Source organism: Mesoplodon mirus, assembly GCF_964341445.2.
Source record: "Mesoplodon mirus genome assembly, chromosome: 7".
Classification (NCBI taxonomy): Eukaryota; Metazoa; Chordata; class Mammalia; order Artiodactyla; family Ziphiidae; genus Mesoplodon; species Mesoplodon mirus.
In genome coordinates, this window is record NC_138983.1 from 84226097 (window position 1) to 84246902 (window position 20806).

Below are 20806 nucleotides of genomic sequence, written 5' to 3' on the forward strand. Positions count from 1 at the left end.
GGTGCCTAGCATAGGCTAAATACACGGCATTTTTGTGAACAGAAGCCGGGATTCCAGCTGTCATATTTAATGAGGAATTATAGTCTTCTTATTGGGGGGGGGGTCACGGTACGTCAAGGGCGGGAGTCGAACCCGCCACCCCAGGCCCCGAGGGGTCTCCTCGGGTCCCCACTTCGGGCCGGTGGGTGTGGCTGGGGGCAGCCGAAGACTTGCGTGCGTGCGTGCGTGAGAGCGGGCGTGTCCACAGGGTGGGCCGCGCGCGCCGCGAGTGGTTCGGCCCGGTCCCCGGCTCATTGTGCTCGCCTCACGCAGGCCCGAGTTCGCAGCAGCGCTGGAGGCCCGGGGCCTGTGACCACAAAGAGGGAGCCGGGGGCCGGACAGGAGCGCGGCGGAGGCGGCTGAGGCCCAGGCCAGGCCCCCTCCCCTCACTGCCCGCCTGCCTGTTTGCCCCGCCCCCGCCGGCGGCGCCGCGCCCCTCCCCCAACCGGCAGATTAGCACGGTGCGGGGGCGGCGCGCGAAGACATGGGGGAGAAGCTGGAGCTGAGGCTGGAATCGCTCGTGGGGGCCGAGCCCGCCGTCTGCCCGTGGCCGCTGCCGGTCTACGTAAGTGCCACCCGTCCCCTCCTCCCGGACCCCCGCCCCTCTTCCCCCACGGCGGGCGCTGAGCCCACCGAGAAACGGAGCCACTCGAGTCGCCAGACCTTCTTTGGAGCCCCCCTTCCCGCCCCGCCGTGGTTCTCCGCGGCCTTTTCCAGCCCCCGCGCGCAGGGTGGGCAGAGGGGAGCCGGCGCCGGCCGGGGGCGCAGACTCGGCCGCGGGGACCCCGGGCTTCTGAGGGGCGCCCGAGCCGGTCTGCGGTTGGCTCTGCAGGGCTGGGGACCCCGGTCTCCCCGGGCCTGGACTGCCGGCGGGCTTGCCCTTCTGTACTTTAGGATTTGACATGTAGGGTTTCTTTTGCCTGGTAGTTTATTCTTAGCGCTGTCAACGTGCTTAGGTTTTTTGTGTTTTTTTTTTGAGGGCACCCTTTCCTCCCTCTCTCCAGTTTTTTGTGTTTCTGTTTTGTTTTGTTTTAGTTAGGCATTTTGTCCCTCTGATCTTGAGTGGGTGGGCTGGCAGGACACTTGGAGAGGAGGCGTGCTGTCCCCTGATCTTGAGTGGCCTTTGGAAAATGACACGCCAAAGGGAAATTTACACACAAGTCCGGTGATTGCAGAAATGCAGGGTGTCCGGCCAGGTGGGCGCCCGGCCTCTCGTCCCCTGTGGCGGCGTGGTGCGCGTGTACCTTGTCTCAGGGTTTACGCTTGGGCCCCGCAGCCCACCTTCCGGAGGGAAAACGCAGCGGGCGGCTTGGGCCGGCGCCCTTTCGTGCGCTCAGCTTGCGGGGGACCGGCCTCCAGGCGACCCGGCGGGGAAGCCCGCGCGACCCGCGCGTGTGTGTCAGTTTTGTGGAAAGTGTGTCGCGGCCGGGGTCGGGACGCTGGGACCGCCTGGAGCCGATGTTGACTCCGAGCCCCGGTTCTCCGCAGTTATCTGAGGTCCGAGGGTTTCCAGCCCTCCACTGCGCACTGGCGCTTTCTATTTTTGCCCTTCCTGTGCCTGGAGGCGCGGCTGAGCCTGGTCTCTGGCTTTTCCGGTTGGGTAACTCCAGGCGGCCCGGGTGGGCGGCCTGAGCAGCAGTGGGCTGGGCGGGGAGACATGCCAGGGGAGGGAAACTGAAAGTGGGGAGAACCTTCAGAACTCCAGCTGATCCACTTGCCTCGCCTCCCCGCCCCTCTTACTGCATTTGTCATGCAGGGGATGGCTGGCCGGCACATTTTTCAAAATGTACGAATTTGTGTGTCCTTAGTAGCCGTGAAGCATAGTTCACTTGTAGTGCACAGTTGTGGGAGTTTTGATCGCCATCAGGCGGCAGAGCAATCCTGTCATCCTATTTGCTGCCCTTTGGCGCCAGGGTGCCTCTAGCCTCTTGGCCACTAATCTCCTCTCCGTCCCTAAGGTTTTGGCTTTTCCAGAAAGTCAGATAAACGGAACAACAGCATGTAGCTTTTTGATTCTGGCTGCTTTGGCTCAGCAAAACCTATGCGAGATTCCTCCCGGGTTTGTTTTTTTTGCTGTTGTTTTAAATATTTATTTAGGTAGTTATTTACTTGGCTGTGCTGGGTCTTAGTTGCGGCACATGGGATCTTCATTGCCGCGTGCAGTATGTTTTAGTTGCGGCGTGGGGGATCTAGTTCCCTGAGCAGGGATGGACCCCGGGCCCCTTGCATTGGGAGTGTGGAGTCTTAGCCACTGGACCACCAGGGAAGTCCGTCATCCCTGTTGTTGCGGGTATGAGAAGCCACTCCTTTTTCTGGCTGTGTTGTATTCCATTTTCCGTTTGTCCATTCGCGTGCAGGTGGCAGGACTTGTGGGATGTTTCCAGTTTTGAGGGGATCAGGAATAAAGCTGCTGTAAACATCCCAGGGCAGGTTTCCATGTGAACTTGGGTTTTTACCTCACTTGAGAAAATACTCAGGAGTGGGACTGGGGTCTGTGCTAAGTGTATGTTTAACACCCCTTCTGCATCTTAGAAATTGGTATTTTTGAATATTGGAAGAGTTTAGAAATCCACTGTGACCCAGCACCCAGGCACTTGAAACGAAGTTGAAAGTTCATCTGGAGATGGTCACGTTGTCGCCGTCACTGTCTTTTCTTCGAGGCAGAGCAAGGCCACAGATGTGTAACCCTTGTAAGGAAGGCCTCGTGTGTCCAGGCCGTGGCAGGACCTGGCTTTCTAGTGGTGGGCGGTTCTGCAGTGGAGAGCGTCTTTCCCTTGCTGGCCAGACCTCGCTTGGTAGGGTGCGGGGTGTGCTGCCTGCCTGGCCGGGCGCTCTTTCTGCCGGTCAGCAGCCGTTCCTGGTGTGTCTGTCCTACTACCAGGCAGGCGGTCAGGGGCCCTAGTGACGTGCTCAGCGAGCCGCAGCCTTCCTAAAGCTTTGCGGGTAATGTCTGCTACCCTCCCATTTCCCTGCTGAGGAATTTTGCTTTCTCATGGGAAGTGAGGGGCCAGTACTTTATAAGAGTTCATATTTTGTGATGACTCGATGCTGAATACATTAAGAAAATGGGCTCCTTCCAGAAGCTTCTCAGAAGGTCAGATTTCGCATGTGACTGCACGTTTGAAATGAGTGAGCTTGTTTGTTCATGGATTCATTCATTCTGCAAGCACCTCCTGGATATTTACAGTGAGTGTTCCAGGGGGCGCGGAGGACAGTAGACAGTATTTTTTTTTTTTGAATTTTATTTTATTTTTTTATACAGCATGTTCTTATTAGTCATCAATTTTATACACATCAGTGTATACACGTCAATCCGAGTCGCCCAGTTCAGCACACCACCATCCCCACCCCCCACGGCTTTCCTCCCTTGGTGTCCATACGTTTGTTCTCTACATCCGTGTCTCAACTTCTGCCGTGCAAACTGGTTCATCTGTTTGAGACAGCTTTGTACTTCCCGCTTCCAGGGGCTCTTGTGTGGGCGCTGCGAAGCGGGGTTTTAGATGGTGCAAGGTGAAGGGTGGGCACTAGAACCGGTGCCCAGTGTCCGGGTGTGCGTGCGCTAGATGGGGCGTGTGGCCTAGGACTCCTGCCGGCTCGGTGACCCCGGCCGAGTGCTCTAAGGCTTCTAGGTCTCAGTATTCTCATCTGTAGCATGGGCTGAACAGGACTCACTCTCTCTGGAGGTTACAAGGTCGAACTGTGTTAATGCTTGTAGACCCTACAATGTAGAACACTTAGGACAGTTTGGAGCATCGTTAATTGTTCCACAGATATTACCTGGTCTGTTGAACGACTTTGCCTGGTACACGCCAAAGCGATTAGGAAATTGGTATATCCCAGCTTCATTTCCTTTCCATTAAAACAGGGCTCAGGAAAAAAAAATCTGTTTTTCAGTAGTCGTATCATATAGTGGAAAGAACACTGGTGTGAAGGCAGCCTAGGGTTTGAATTCCAGGGCTTATGCTGTCTGTGGCCTGGGCAGGTTACTTTTGAACTGCAATCCCCACACTTGTAAAATGACATTAAAAACCACTCTTTCTGTGGGTTCTTAGAATTAATTAAGCAGGTTATGTGTGTAAAGTATCCTGGCACTTGAATGAGTTGTCAGAACCAAGGGCTGCTGGAGACGATGCTTCCGCCCTAGGTAATCTCCCCTTCTACTGGGCGGCAGGTAAGCACAAGCACAGTAGTCAGTGCTCTGGAAGAAGTGAGTTCTGGTGCTACAGAGCACAGAATCTTTCTTTTTAATTTAATTATTATTTTATATTGGAGGATAGTTGATTTACAATATTGTGTTAGTTTCAGGCGTACAGTAAAGTGATTCCGTTATACATATATCCATTCCTTTTCAGATTCTTTTCCCGTACAGTTTGTTCCAGGCCATGGTGTAGAGTTCCCTGTGCTGTGCAGTAGGTCCTTGTTGATGATCTGTTTGATATAGAGTCGTGTGTCTATGTTAATGCCAAAGTCCTAATGTATCCCTCCCCCCCCCCAACCTTCCCCCTTTGCAGAGCACAGAATCTTGGAAGGGAAAGTTCAGGGTAGGCTTCTTGGAGGAGGTGCCATCCTTTCTAAGGATATGTAGAAGCTCCTGGGGTGGCAGGAGGGAGCAGTGTGTGTCAAAGTTTGAGAAATATAAGAAAATATGGCAAAACTAAGGTATAGGACTCAAACTCAGGGTTTGGGAAAGAAATGAGAGTTGATACTGGAAACCTAGTGGGGCCCAACAGAACGGGGCCTTGTTTGTCCTGTCAGAAGTTTAGATGTTTATCCTGAAGGCTGTGGGAAACCCTAAAGAACAGTGAGATGGACTTCTGGTTTAGAGACTCACTTGGACCTCCATGTGCAAGGCACTTGATTGGGTGCAGGGTGAATTGTAATCTAAGGTTCCCACTTAAGTTATAAAAGGTTGGACTGGATTTTGCAGATCTGAGAGAGAATGGGTGGGGCCTGGTGACCAGTTAGAAAAGGGAGGGCAGCAAGCGCGGGTGACAGTTTACAGCTGCATCTTTTTGAGAGATACAGAGCACAGTAGGAAGGTATTGGGGGTGGGGAGAGGATCTTACTTCATCTTCAGTGCTTTAGAGGGGCCTGGTAGACAGGTCTGGGCCCAAGGTTCAGATGTGGGCTTTTGGGGAGGAGAGGTGTTTGAAGGCATGGGAGAGACTTAGGTTACCCACAAGAAGATCCAAAGAATCATAGGTCTGAGGGCTTTTTAAGTGGGTATACTGAGGAAGTTTATAAGCTGAAAGAAAGCAGCCAGCAGAGAAAGGGTGTGGAGATCTAGGAGAGGAAATGATTGTTCATTTGTTTTCAAAAAGCTGAATACTTATCGTGTGCCTGGCCCTTTTCTAGGATCTGGGGTTCTCACCATGTGTTACTTCTTCTGCAAGGACAGTTCAACTCATTCCCTGGTGAAGAGAAGTCAGATTATTCTTTGCATCCCATTCAGGTGTAGGAACTGTTCTGTACCTCTGAAGGGACTTTACTTAACCAGAGTAATAAGTTAGAAATCAAAAGAAGTTAGAGCTGGAAGGGACCTTAAAAGCCACTGTACTTAATTTTGCCTAATATTTTACATTGATTGTAAGAAAAATGCAGAGCCCATTCTCTTCAGAATTCCTTCACTGAACTTTCTTTATGACTTTCATCCAGTGGGTCTAGCTTGTAAATTTTGGCCTCCTCCTAAATTTGCTTCTTCATCCACATTACATTTTGCCCCGACTCTGGCAGAAACTCCTGGGTGGTTTTGCGGCCCCTGGTCTCAGTTCCTCTAAGTTCATCTGCCTACTCGGGTTGAGTGATCTTCTAACATGACAAGATATGCCTGAAATAATGCTGCTAATGGCTTGCCCACACAGAGTTAGTGCATACTAGCCGCCCAGCGTGTGCTCTGCACAGAAGCCTGTAATCTGAACTGTGCTTTGCCAAGCCTCCTGGGGCTCTTTGGCCCTGAGGAAGGGGAGCTTTTTGTGATCACTCCCTTTATCTAGTCGGTCCTTCAGCTGCGGGGCGCCTTTTTCTCATCAGCGGAGGCACCCTTACTCAGCCAGTGGTAGCCCCAGGCCTCACCACCTGTGGGATACAAGCCATGCTCTCTCCCAGGCTTGCTTGGGCCAACATCTCTATTTTCATTTCTGTCTCTTCTCACACTTGGACCCCTGGTCTTTAGTCACCCCCACCTGCAGTATTTACAGTGCCCAGCAGGTGTCAGGCTTGAGTGTCTTTTCACACATGTTCCCTCTGCAGCTAATGCACCTCCTACTCCACCTCTGCATAGCCTCATCTTTCCAGACTGTACTTCAGGGTTATCATGAAGCCGTCACTTAGATATAACTTTTGGCCTCCATAGGCACTTCTGTGCTTTATCTCATGTGATTGAAATTTTGACTTTATAGATCTGCCTCCTTAATGAGGCTTTAAGGACAGGAGTCATTTCTAATCCTTAGCACAGAGCAGATGCTTTTTAACGGTGATAAAATGTATGGTTTAAATGACTCATTTTACAGTAATTTTGCTTTAGCTTCCGATAGAAATAAAGTTTCCGGATGTTGTGTTCCTGCAATAAGAAATAAAGATGTGACCTTCCAGTTGTGTAAAGCCCATCAATGCTGTGTAAGTGCGTCAGGTGCGCTAAGGAACGTGGAGCCAAGTGGGCTAGTTGTGAGAGAGAGAGACTTAACTATGTTAACAAAGGTAAGCCTTCATTGTGTCCTGCCAACATTTGACAGTTGCTTTTGGGCAAACTAAATTTATAAAATTTTAAACTGTTCCTCCCCATTAAAGGGATTGAATATTTGGCCACTTTGGTGCACCTGTGTCTTGCGAATTGTCCAATTGGAGATGGAGGTTTAGAAAGTGAGTTTCAGTCTTGTTTAAGTCTCTTCCCATCAGACTGGTCTCGTGATTTCCTACACACCATGTTACTTCCTGTCTACCTTTCCTTGGTGTTGTTCATGCGTGGATTGTCTCCTGTACCTGCTCAAACCTTGGTCCATTCTCATTTGTACTATGGAAGTTTGTCATGCCGGATACTGTCAGAACTAATTTTACTTAAGTTTGTGTTAAGGTGCAAAGCACACGTTTTGTATATTATCTGTTTTTTTGTGTTTGCTTATATTTTTATGGTTTCTCTTCAAGAAATATTATGAGTAGGGAAATAACAAGACGTAAAGAGAAAAAAGTCATCATTCTCTTTTAAGTTGTTAGAACACCTACCTGCAATCATAATGCACTGTGGTATGTGTTAAAATAGGAAATATGTGTCATGTCCCGTAGGAGCAGGAAAGTCAGTGGTGTTAGTGAGGGTGTGTCATGGAAGTAATCACAAAGCAGGTGACTGCTGGTTGGGGTCCTGAAACATTAGCGTGTGTTCCCTGTGTCCAGTAGTGGTCTGGAGAGGTCAGGAAGCGTGCCTTTCAATTTGAGGGAACAGAGGGTTTGAGGTCCTCTCTGTTCTATTGCTCTAGTATAGTATACTGCATAGCAGCTCATAAAATACTGTGTTTATAGTTGATATTTAAATCGCTGATTGATCATCAAGATTGGGATGTATCATTGGAAATGAAAATAGGAAGAGTCTTATGCTTTTTAGGTTTTTCCTTTTTTTCCAATGTCTCAGAAGGCTCTTTGATGGGGGACTTTTTATTCTCCCATACAATTGCATGAATACTTATACCCTGGCACTTATTTTAATGGCATTTTCAATTTATAAATGTCTCTGAAACACATACTGTAAACTATTTGAGGGTAATGACCATGGCCATTGATGACACATCTTAAATGTGCATCGTGTTAATATTTGAGTGTCAGGTGGTCTACCATCAGTGCTTCCTTTCACCCAGTTTTCTTCCTCATTTCCTTCTCCAAATTTGTCTCATTTTTCTACTCTCCCTTTTGCTTCTCTATTCTTGCTTTCTCTTTCCCATTGCATGTGTCATTCTTCTTCTTTTTCTTCTTCTCCTTCTGACTTCATTATTATGGCCAACCAAAACCTTTTCTAGGATTGTCTCTATCTTCCTTTCCTCTTCATTGCCATCCACAAACTCTTAGAGAATATTCTTGCTTGACTCCCTTACTTCCTAGCATACCCATGTACTTCCTGGTCACTTTAGAACATTGAAAAGGGTTGGAATTTTTAAAAATAGGTAATTATAATCAGTCTTCTTTCACCTCTGGCATAAGACTCTTCTTCCTCAATCTGACTATTCTTAAATCTAGAAGTACTCCAGCTCATTGGTCTCCCTTACCCCCATGTTCAGGCCAGAGAACTTGTGAAACCTTAGCCCTGTTTAATACTTGAATTTATCAAAACATAAGAGGGCTAATTCTGCCTAAGGGCACCAAAGAAGAACAAAGATGCCACAAATAAACGTTTAGTCCAGATTTATAATGGACTCTTAAGTGCCTAGTTGAGTGCTAACCGTTAACTCACTTGAACACCAGGGAGGTCATGACACAAACTAACATGTTAATTGTGTAGACACTTCACTTCACCATTCCTCAATGTAGCTGATAAACTGCATCCAGTTAGCTTAAATAACATGAATGATGAATTTCCCTGTGTATATAAATTGGGAGTTTCTAAAGTTTTCTTTTTCCCTTTGTACAACTACTGACTGGCACCTCGCTTGGTCAGTGCAATAGGAAATGATGACTAAGAAACACATTGTCTCAATATCAGTGGACATAATGTCCTAGTAGTCTATAAAAATCTCAAAATTCTTAATCTAAAAGGTAGGTCTGCCAATCTTATATCCTTTTCCTTTGTTAACGTAAGTATCCAATCTATGAAGGTCTCAGTTTCCTTACTTAGAATACGAGGTGGATAGATTTGCTAATATCTAGGGACCTTTCCAATTTTAATATTCCCTAGTTATAAGGGCTGAGCCAAATACAATGGCTCCCTTAATCATTAACCTCGCTCATGATGAAAGTTATCAGCAAGTTCTACTTGTAAGAGATCAAACATTCATATCCATGTATATTGTAGCACATTGACTTTTACAGAACTCCAAGTAACACAACATAGTTACATTCATAGACTTAAGGTCACTGTGGTATACTTTACAATTTTTCTTTTCCCTAGGAAGGAAATGTAGATTCCTAGGAAGGGATTTCTTTCTCTGCCTTTCAGTAATGTAAGCCTTTTATTATCTCTTGGATCCTAAAAATGGGTAGGGTTTTGGCAGGTGGAGCTTAGGACAGACATTCCAGGTGACAGGGACAACAGGAGAAAGGGCAGAAGGAAGAATGGATTTTCAGAAAGACTTGATATCTTACATGATGAGAGCAGCATTTCACAATCTCTGTCCTGCAGAACACTGGTTTTAGATGATGTTAATGTAGTTACAAGACAGAAGCATTTGGGAAGAGCTGTACTCTACATCCCGACATGAAATTCAAGTTTCACTTTGTTACATTACATACTCTGAAAAGTTTTGGAGGAAGGAATTGATTTATTTTTGTTTAATTCAGTCTTACTCACAGTTACTTGACAAACCTATATTCAGCTGATGGGACTGTATTTTGTGAAAGGCCAATCGGAGAAATGGTGAGATGGAGCTTAGGATATTTCTCTGTTGGGACAGGCATGTGATTATTTTTCTTATAATTCTTTACTGTTTGTCGTAACAATTGTTACTTTGCAGGAGTGAGTTTTTTTTTTTTTTACATCTTTATTGGAGTATAATTGCTTTACAGTGTTGTGTTAGTTTCTGCTGTGTAACAAAGTGAATCAGCTATATGCATACATATATCCCCAGGATTCAGTTTTAAGCCCTCTGTTTTTACCTGAGTTATTGGGAATCTTAGAAAGCTCAACAGTCCTGGAGTCTTCATCTCTGATGTAGTTTCCAGAAGCTCCTGGCACTTACCACTATTTCCTCTTGATTCTTTTCCTCCGACTTCAGACTTCTTACGATTATGAGCTGATGGTTTTCTCAGCCTCTAGTGTCAAAACCAGCTACCTCACTCATCTTCATTGTCTCAGTTACAAGGTGCAATATTTCCCATGTTTATATGTGTCAAAATATAAGTCAGGGATTGATACATAGCATATGCATAATAAAAATTGTATTTCTTTTTTTTCTTTGTTCAGAGGTATCCAAACACTGGCCAAGTTCTTAAATTGAAAGTAGAGTGATCTAACTTATTCAGCTCATCCAACCATCAATGTTGAATATTTGTCTTTTTTCTTACACATATTTCTTGTATTCCAATTGTGACATTCTAGAGCACAGTGAGTACATTTATAACTTATTACTGCATTACTACCTTGGCTATTCCTTGACCAAAATTTACTTCATACAACTGACAGCCTAATTAACCTACTAGAGTTTTTTTTAATGTACGCATACATTAAAAAAAAAACTCTAGTAGGTTAACTGCATTGCTAATAACTGAATTTTTACATCTCTATGCACCCATGTATGCAACACCAGATCAAGATATTATAAAATATTTCTAACACCCTACACGGTTCTCTGTTACTTCTTTCTGTTCCATACTCTCCCAGGGCAACACCTAAGCTGACCTCTATCACCATATATGACATACATGGAAAGACACAGTGTGTATTCTTTGGTATCTGGCCTCTGGTTACATATCATTATATCAGTAGTTTATTGTTTTATTGTGTTTTCCTGATTTTTTAAACCTAGACATTCATACAGTGTCAAAGTACCACTGAGTTCTTCATATTATTATGCTGACCTCCATCTTCAGGGGCTTTCCACAGTCTTCCATGTGTCTTTGCACCTACATTCTCTTCCATCTAATTATGTTTCATTTAACCAACCTCAGCCAGCCTTCCTCCATATTCCCCAACACGTAGCACTCCTGTGTTCAGCCAGTTTTGTCCCCTATTCCATAAGCCCTTTGTGCCACTCCTGACACTGTGCCTGTTCCCTGCCCGGAAGGCCTGTTCCCTACCCTCTATATACTTGTTCAAGACTCAGTTTAAATGCTACCTGTTCTGAGAAGTCTTCTCAGAAGAAGCCAGTACTTTTTGGAAGCCTTCTTTAATGAAATCCCATAGCAAGTGTAATCTGTCCTCCCTGATCTGGTATTTAATTATCCATTGTTCCTATCATATAGTGTTTGTTTTCCTTGTGTGCTGTTATTATTTATTGAAGCAGATTACAGTGACTTGAACCAGGAACTGGGTCATTTTCCTCTTCATTTTAGCGCAAGTTTCTGTGATATGAAGTTAAACTCTTTTTCCCTCACTTCCCATTCACCCTCAGCAGTTGTTAAACATGAAGTACAAGTGAAACTTATTGGTTAACAGGTTTTTGTGGTCCTTGGTTCTGGTCCCTAGGTCTAAGCTGCACTTCTGTAGTGCTAATTTGACTGATTTCTTATTGTCACATAACTCAGGCATTAACTAAATCATTACAAATTTAGCTACATATAAGATAGTATAAGAAAAACCCAGTGGATATCAAAAGTTTTGGCCTGGAGGAGAGTGTTGTATGAGTCCTAGTTTGGTGGGACTCACACTTAATGATCGAGCCTTCCAATATTCCACTGTAAGTAAGAAAGAGGTATGCAAATATATGGTTAATATTTAACAGTGTTGATAGAAAAGAGAAGAGAGAAAGGGATGACAGATACTTTGAGGGCCTTTTAGAATTCATGAACGATTATGATTGGATGGGGAAAAAGAAGAACCGAGGGCTAACCTCCCACAAGTGAGGTCAGGAAAGAGAGAAGGGCTCATCTGGTATGCAGGTAGAGAGGTTTGACCTACAGAATCTTAGAAAACCTCAACAATCTGAGCAGCGTTGGCAAGAGGCAAACTAAAGGGCTAACAAAAGTCTGCAAAAGTCTCACACAAAGAACTCTGGCATGGTGTTCATCATCTAGCTAATCCTAACATGCAGACATTTATGAGAGTAAAGTCAGGTCTTTACCAGAGTGGGTTTCTTATTTGGGCAACTGGGTCAAATGAAGAAAGGCAGGTATAGGCTGCCAGAGTAATAAATAAGGAGAGGAAAAACAAAAAGAATGAGACATATCATTCATCAGTGATTTCCCCCCAGTATTCTTAGCCTCCAGCTTATCTCCATCTTACTGCTAACACAGGAACTAGACCGAACAGTGAGGTAAAAGGTCTCGACAGAAACTGAGGTAATATAGAAAATAAAAAATAAAACATAAAATTGTAAATTTTCTTCCTAGGGGTAATTGAGATGATAGTTCAATAATAACATAAGATCAGGTGAAGTCTACAGCTTTTAGAAAAGCTGTACAAAGTAAGAAAACATCTGTTCGCTGGCATCTGAATGTTAGAGAGACACCAAGACATGTGGGCCAAGTTGTGGAGAGAAGGGAAACACAGACGCAAGCTTGACATTTGGTGCAGCTTTTCTCCTTTGGGCATTTGCTGATTCAAATCTTACAGCCTAGGAACTGAAAAGCCAAGGAGTTCAAAAGACTCTAACCACAGAAGCCAAAGGGCAACAGCTCAAGCTAAAGGCAACAACTAATGGAATGAGAAGCTAAGTGTATCTTTAGTCTCACAGGGCTGTGGGAACCATTACATTTAAAGCCTAACAAATACAAGGGTAGCTGGGAACAGGGAGAATCCGAACTTTCACATGGTAATCCCAAATGGCAACACCCGTAGGGAAGGACAAGACAGAAATAGACCAACCTTCACACAGACTGAAAAATGGCTTTGAATGAGCTCAAACTGAGAATGGACTAAGGTTACCAGTCCCTATAGTAAGTGTCTGCCTTGGGCCAAAGTAAATCTTTTCAAGAGAAAGATAACAACATCCAGAATGTGGAGGTATCTTCATAGTTTCCTAAAATAAGTTAAGCCCAATTTTAGTATAAAAAATAATTGGACATAACCAGGAAAAAGACTAAATGATCAAAAGTTCAAAAAAAGAAGAAAGAAAGAAAAAAGACAACATAAATAGACACAGCAGGACAAGAGTTAGCAGGCCTTGGTTAAAAAAAAAACAACAAAACTACTATGGTTAAACAAAGAAAATAGACACATGGCAAATAAGCATATGAAAAGATGCTACACATTCCATGTCATCAGTGAATTTTGAGTTAGAACAATAATGAGATACCACTACACACCTATTTAAATGGCTAAAATCCCAAAACTGAAATACCGAAGTTGGTGATGATGCAGAACAATTGGAATTCTCATTTGTGGCTAGTGGGATACTTGGCAGTTTCTTACAAAATAAACGTACTTTTACCATACAGTGATCTAGTAATCCTGCTCTTTGGTATTTACCCATAGGAACGGAAAAGTTCTGAAAAGTTATGAAAGTAAGAGCCTTTACAGTGAGAAAATTCTATGATTCTATGGTTTTTCAACTCATTAATTTGTGTAGTTCATCCATTTTACTCATTGTATACACTTAAGTATATTGTTCCTTGAAATGGCCATTCAAAGTTGTTTCCTGTGCCACACACTATGAATGTTAGGGTTGGTCCTGTGTAAATTTTACCCCCATTGAATTAGTATTAACCCTAAACAAGCAGCTTTCTTCCATAAGGAAACAAAAAAGAGGTTCAGAAATGTCCAAACTAAGGTTTTATAAAACTGTGTTATCAAATCTTATTTATCAAAAAACTTCAAACATAGCAGTATGAGTTCCCATATACCCTTTACTCAGCTTCCCCAAATGTTAACATTTTCTATTACTAGAGTATAATTATTGAAAGCAGAAAGTTTACATTGTCACAATGCTACTAACGATTTATAGACTCGTATTCAAATATTGCCTATTGTCTTGTGGTCCAGATTCAAATCTAGGATCCCTTATTGCATTTGCTTGTCATATCTCCCCATTCTTCTCTAATCTAGGATAGTTCCTCAGTCTTTTTTTTGTCTGTTATGACCTTGAACTAATGGAAAATCCTAGCCAGTCATTTTGTAGAATTTTTCTCAAATAGGGTTTGTTTGATATTTTCTCATGGTTAGACTGAGGATATGTATTTCTTGACAAGAACACTTCAGGAGAGATATGCCATTTTCAGTACATATTAGAGGTACAAATATTAGAGGTATGTCTCACTACTGGGGATATTAACTTTGATGACTTAGTTATAATGATAGCTGCAAAATCACTATTTTTCCCTTTGTAATTATTTGAGATTGTTCAAATATTCTGCTTCTTGTTTAATTTTCGCATACTAATTTTAGCATCCATCAATAATTTTTGACTCCACCCATTACTGTGGTGTTTGATGATTGTTCATTTTCTATTCCCATCATTCCCTCTACCTTTATTAACTATAATTTGAGTATAAGAAAGAGCTATTCTTCTCCTTCATTTATGTATTTATCTGGTTATTTGTTCATATATATACATACATCAGTGTGAACTTGTGGATATTTATTTTATTCTACGGGTTAAAATTTATTACTATCATTAATAGTTTTGTTTCTCAAAGTGTTCCATATTTGGTCACTGGTACTCCTTCCAGCTGTCTCCTATATTTTTCCTACATGGCCATACAATTTTTGGAGTAATATCTTATTTTCTGACACCACAAAATGCTCCAGACCCATCTTTTACTTTCCTCTGTCTCAGCCTTGAATCAGTCATTTCTCCATGGAGTTCTTGTTCCTTGCATTAATAATGGTATTCAGAAACCAGAATCTTGGTATGAGGTGGATTTATCACTATCCAAGCTACCTCATTGTGTTTTCAGCAGAGAGAGCTAAAAATATATATACGAATACATAAAAATATACAAGTATCTCTATTTTCATATTATCTATCTGGGTGTGTGTGTATACACACACACGTGTGCACACACACACATTATCTATCATCTATCTACATATATATATAACTTCAAATTGATATATGAATTCAAATTGATACCTTGATTCCAATCCAACACCACAGGGTTTATTCTAGCCTCCCTTACCCTTTCCTTATTTGTAACTCTTTTCTTTAACAATTAGAAACCTGATTCTCATTATTTGCAGTCTATTTATTCATTTGCTCAATTCTGGAATACACATAAAATATTTAAAAATCATTAACCTGTACACGTGTGAAAAATAAATTTACTAACGTTCAATATTTGTGTACATTTCTTTTTTTTTTATTAGTTGCTGCTTTATAACAAAGTGAATCAGTCATACATATACATCTGTTCCCACATCCCTTCCCTCATGCATCTCCCTCCCTCCCACCCTCCCCATCCCACCCCTCCAGGCGGTCACAAAGCACCGAGCTGATCTCCCTGTGCTCTGCGGCTGCTTCCCACTATCTATCTACCTTACGTTTGGTAGTGTATATATGTCAATGTCTCTCTTTCGCTTTGTCACAGCTTACCCTTCCCCCTCCCCATATCCTCAAGTCCATTCTCAAGTAGGTCTGTGTCTTTATTCCCGTTTTACCCCTAGGTTCTTCATGACATTTTTTAAAAATTCCATATATATGTGTTAGCATACTGTATTTGTCTTTCTCTTTCTGACTTACTTCACTCTGTATGACAGACTCTAGGTCTATCCACCTCATTACAAATAGCTCAGTTTCGTTTCTTTTTATGGCTGAGTAATATTCCATTGTATATATGTGCCACATCTTCTTTATCCATTCATCCGATGATGGACACTTAGGTTGTTTCCAGCTCCGGGCTATTGTGAATAGAGCTGCAATGAACATTTTGGTACATGTCTCTTTTTGAATTATGGTTTTCTCAGGGTATATGCCTAGTAGTGGGATTGCTGGGTCCTATGGTAGTTCTATTTGTAGTTTTTTAAGGAACCTCCATACTGCTCTCCATAGTGGCTGTACCAATTCACATTCCCACCAGCAGTGCAAGAGTGTTCCCTTTTCTCCACACCCTCTCTAGCATTTATTGTTTCTAGATTTCTTGATGATGTCCATTCTGACTGGTGTGAGATGATATCTCATTGTAGTTTTGATTTGCATTTCTCTAATGATTAATGATGCTGAGCATTCTTTCATGTGTTTGTTGGCAGTCTGTATATCTTCTTTGGAGAAATGCCTATATAAGTCTTCTGCCCATTTTTGGATTGGGTTGTTTGTTTTTTTGCTATTGAGCTGCATGAGCTGTTTATAAATTTTGGAGATTAATCCTTTGTCAGTTGCTTCATTTGCAAATATTGTCTCCCATTCTGAGGGTTGTCTTTTGGTCTTGTTTATGGTTTCCTTTGCTGTGCAAAAGCTTTGAAGTTTCATTAGGTCCCATTTGTTTATCTTTGTTTTTATTTCCATTTCTGTAGGAGGTGGGTCCAAAAGGATCTTGCTGTGATTTATGTCATAGAGTGTTCTGCCTATGTTTTCCTCTAAGAGTTTGATAGTTTCTGGCCTTACATTTAGGTCTTTAATCCATTTTGAGCTTATTTTTGTGTATGGTGTTAGGGAATGATCGAATCTCATACTTTTACATGTCCCTGTCCAGTTTTCCCAGCACCACTTATTGAAGAGACTGTCCTTTCTCCACTGTACATTCCTGCCTCCTTTATCAAAGATAAGTTGAGCAGTGCGTGGGTTTATCTCTGGGCTTTCTAACCTGTTCCATTGATCTATCTTTCTGTTTTTGTGCCAGTACCACACTGTCTTGATTACTGTAGCTTTGTAGTATAGTCTGAAGTCAGGGAGCCTGATTCCTCCAGCTCCATTTTTCGTTCTCAAGATTGCTTTGGCTATTCGGGGTCTTTTGTTTTTCCAAACAAATTGTGAAATTTTTTGTTCTAGTTCTGTGAAAAATGCTAGTGGTAGTTTGATAGGGATTGCATTGAATCTGTAGATTGCTTTGGGTAGTAGAGTCATTTTCACAATATTGATTCTTCCAATCGAGGCGCATGGTATATCTCTCCATCCGTTTGTATCTTCTTTAATTCCTTTCATCAGTGCCTTATAATTTTCTGCATACAGGTCTTTTGTCTCCTTAGGTAGGTTTATTCCTAGATATTTTATTCTTTTTGTTGCAGTGGTAAATGGGAGTGTTTTCTTGATTTCACTTTCAGATTTTTCATCATTAGTGTACAGGAATGCCAGAGATTTCTGTGCATTAATTTTGTATCCTGCTACTTTACCAAATTCATTGATTAGCTCTAGTAGTTTTCTGGTAGCCTCTTTAGGATTCTCTATGTATAGTATCATGTCATCTGCAAACACTGACAGCTTTACTTTTTCTTTTCCAATTTGGATTCCTTTTATTTCCTTTTCTTCTCTGATTGCTGTGGCTAAAACTTCCAAAACTAAGTTGAATAAGAGTGGTGAGAGTGGGCAGCCTTGTCTTGTTCCTGATCTTAGTGGAAATGGTTTCAGTTTTTCACCATTGAGGACAATGTTGGCTGTGGGTTTGTCATATATGGCCTTTATTATGTTGAGGAAAGTTCCCTCTATGCCTACTTTCTGCAGGGTTTTTATCATAAGTGGGTGTTGAATTTTGTTGAAAGCTTTCTGTGCATCTATTGAGATGATCATATGGTTTTTCTTCTTCAGTTTGTTAATATGGTGTATCACATTGATTGATTTGCGTATATTGAAGAATCCTTGTGTTGCTGGAATAAACCCCACTTGATCATGGTGTATGATCCTTTTAATGTGCTGTTGGATTCTGTTTGCTAGTATTTTGTTGAGGATTTTTGCATCTATGTTCATCAGTGATATTGGCCTGTAGTTTTCTTTCTTTGTGACATCCTTGCCTGGTTTTGGTATCAAGGTGATGGTGGCCTCGTAGAATGAGTTTGGGAGTGTTCCTTCCTCTGAAATTGTTTGGAAGAGTTTGAGAAGGATGGGTGTTAGCTCTTCTCTAAATGTTTGATAGAATTTGCCTGTGAAGCCATCTGGTCCTGGGCTTTTGTTTGTTGGAAGATTTTTAATCACAGTTTCAATTTCAGTGCTTGTGATTGGTCTATTCATATTTTCTATTCTTCCTGATTCAGTCTTGGCAGGTTGTGCATTTCTAAGAATTTGTCCATTTCTTCCGGGTTGTCCATTTTATTGGCATAGAGTTGCTTGTAGTAATCTCTCCTGATCTTTTGTATTTCTGCAGTGTCAGTTGTTACTTCTCCTTTTTCATTTCTAATTCTATTGATTTGAGTCTTCTCCCTTTTTTTCTTGATGAGTCTGGCTAATGGTTTATCAATTTTGTTTATCTTCTCAAAGAACCAGCTTTTAGTTTTATTGATCTTTGCTATCGTTTCCTTCATTTCTTTTTCATTTATTTCTGATCTGATCTTTATGATTTCTTTCCTTCTGCTAACTTTGGGGTTTTTTTGTTCTTCTTTCTCTAATTGCTTTAGGTGCAGGGTCAGGTTGTTTACTTGAGATGTTTCCTGTTTCTTAAGGTGGGATTGTATTGCTATAAACTTCCCCCTTAGAACTGCTTTTGCTGCGTCCCATAGGTTTTGGGTCGTCGTTTCTTCATTGTCATTTGTTTCTAGGTATTTTTTTATTTCCTCTTTGATTTCTTCAGTGATCACTTCGTTATTGAGTAGTGTATTGTTTAGCCTCCATGTGTTTGTATTTTTTACAGATCTTTTCCTGTAATTGATGTCTAGTCTCATAGCATTGTGGTCGGAAAAGATACTTGATACAATTTCAATTTTCTTAAATTTACCAAGGCTTTATTTGTGACCCAAGATATGATCTATCCTGGAGAATGTTCCATGAGCACTTGAGAAAAATGTGTGTTCTGTTGTTTTTGGATGGAATGTCCTATAAATATCAATTAAGTCCATCTTGTTTAATGTATCATTTAAAGCTTGTGTTTCCTTATTTATTTTCATTTTGGATGATCTGTCCATTGGTGAAAGTGGGGTGTTAAAGTCCCCTACTATGAGTGTGTTACTGTCGATTTCCCCTTTTATGGCTGTTAGTATTTGCCTTATGTATTGAGGTGCTCCTATGTTGGGTGCATAAATATTTACAATTGTTATATCTTCTTCTTGGATCGATCCCTTGATCATTATGTAGTTTCCTTCTTTGTCTCTTCTAATAGTCTTTATTTTAAAGTCTATTTTGTCTGATATAAGAATTGCTACTCCAGCTTTCTTTTGATTTCCATTTGCATGGAATATCTTTTTCCATCCCCTTACTTTCAATCTGTATGTGTCTCTAGGTCTGAAGTGGGTCTCTTGTAGACAGCATATATATGGGTCTTGTTTTTGTATCCATTCAGCCAATCTGTATCTTTTGGTGGGAGCATTTAGTCCATTTACATTTAAGGTAATTATTGATATGTATGTTCCTATTCCCATTTCCTTAATTGCTTTGGGTTCGTTATTGTAGGTATATTCCTTCTGTTGTGTTTCTTGCCTAGAGAAGTTCCTTTAGCATTTGTTGTAAAGCTGGTTTGGTGGTGCTGAACTCTCTCAGCTTTTGCTTGTCTGTAAAGGTTTTAATTTCTCCATCAAATCTGAATGAGATCCTTGCTGGGTAGAGTAATCTTGGTTGCAGGTTTGTCTCCTTCATCACTTTAATTATGTCCTACCTCTCCCTTCTGGCTTGTAGAGTTTCTGCTGAGAGATCAGCTGTTAACCTGATGGGGATTCCCTTGTGTGTTATTTGTTGTTTTTCCCTTGCTGCTTTTAATATGTTTTCTTTGTGTTTAATTTTTGACAGTTTGATTAATATGTGTCTTGGCGTATTTCTCCTTGGATTTATTCTGTATGGGACTCTCTGTGCCTCCTGGAATTGATTAACTATTTCCTTTCCCATATTAGGGAAGTTTTCAACTATAATGTCTTCAAATATTTTCTCAGTCCCTTTCTTTTTCTCTTCTTCTTCTGGAACCCCTATAATTCGAATGTTGGTGCGTTTAATGTTGTCCCAGAGGTCTCTGAGACTGTCCTCTGTTCTTTTCATTCTTTTTTCTTTATTTTGCTCTGCATCAGTTATTTCCACTATTTTATCTTCCACCTCACTTATCCGTTCTTCTGCCTCAGTTATTCTGCTATTGATCCCATCTAGAGTATTTTTCATTTCATTTATTGTGTTTTTAATCGATGCTTGATTCATCTTTAGTTCTTCTAGGTCCTTGTTAACTGTTTCTTGCATTTTGTCTATTCTGTTTCCAAGATTTTGGATCTTGGAAATAGAATCTTGGATCATCTTTACTATCATGATTCTGAATTCTTTTTCAGGTAGACTACCTATTACCTCTTCATTTGTTAGGTCTGGTAGGTTTTTATATTGCTCCTTCACCTGCTGTGTGTTTTTCTGTCTTCTCATTTTGCTTCTCTTACTGTGTTTGGGGTCTCCTTTTTGCAGGCTGCAGATTCGTAGTTCCCGTTGTTTTTGGTGTCTGTCCCCAGTGGCTAAGGTTGTTTCAGTAGGTTGTGTAGGCTTCCTGGTGGGGGGGACTAGTGCCTGTGTTCTGGTAGTTGAGGCTCGATCTTGTCTTTCTGGTGGACAGGTCCATGTCTGGTGGTGTGTTTTGGGGTGCCTGTGGCCTTATTATGTTTTTAGGCAGCCTTTCTGCTAATGGTTGGGGTTGTGTTCCTACCTTGCTAGTTGCTTGGCATAGGGTGACCAGCACTGTAGCCTGCTGGTCGTTGACTGAAGCTGGGTGCTGGTGTTGAAATGGAGATCTCTGGGAGATTTTCGCCGCTTGATATTATGTGGAGCTGGGAGGTCTCTTGTGGACCCATGTCCTGAAGTTGGCTCTCCCACTTCAGAGGCACAGCACTGACTCCTGGCTGCAGCACCAAGAGCTTTTCATCTACTCGGCTCAGAATAACAGGGAGAAAAAGTAGAAAGAAAGAATTAGTAGAAGAAAGAAAGAGAGAGAGAAAGAA

General features: G+C 42.1%; 1 long non-coding RNA gene across 3 annotated transcripts in view; it reads left to right on the forward strand.

Moving 5' to 3' along the window:
* Window positions 1-228: 228 nt before the first annotated feature.
* Window positions 229-20806, forward strand: part of LOC309807697 — a 63703-nt gene continuing 43125 nt past the window's right edge. For 2 of the 3 annotated variants that reach the window (XR_014294627.1, XR_014294628.1), the window contains exon 1: window positions 230-604. This is a non-coding gene — a long non-coding RNA (uncharacterized lncRNA). Of the gene's footprint in view, window positions 605-20806 lie in introns of all 3 variants that reach the window. The other variant, XR_014294626.1, reaches the window with a different exon arrangement.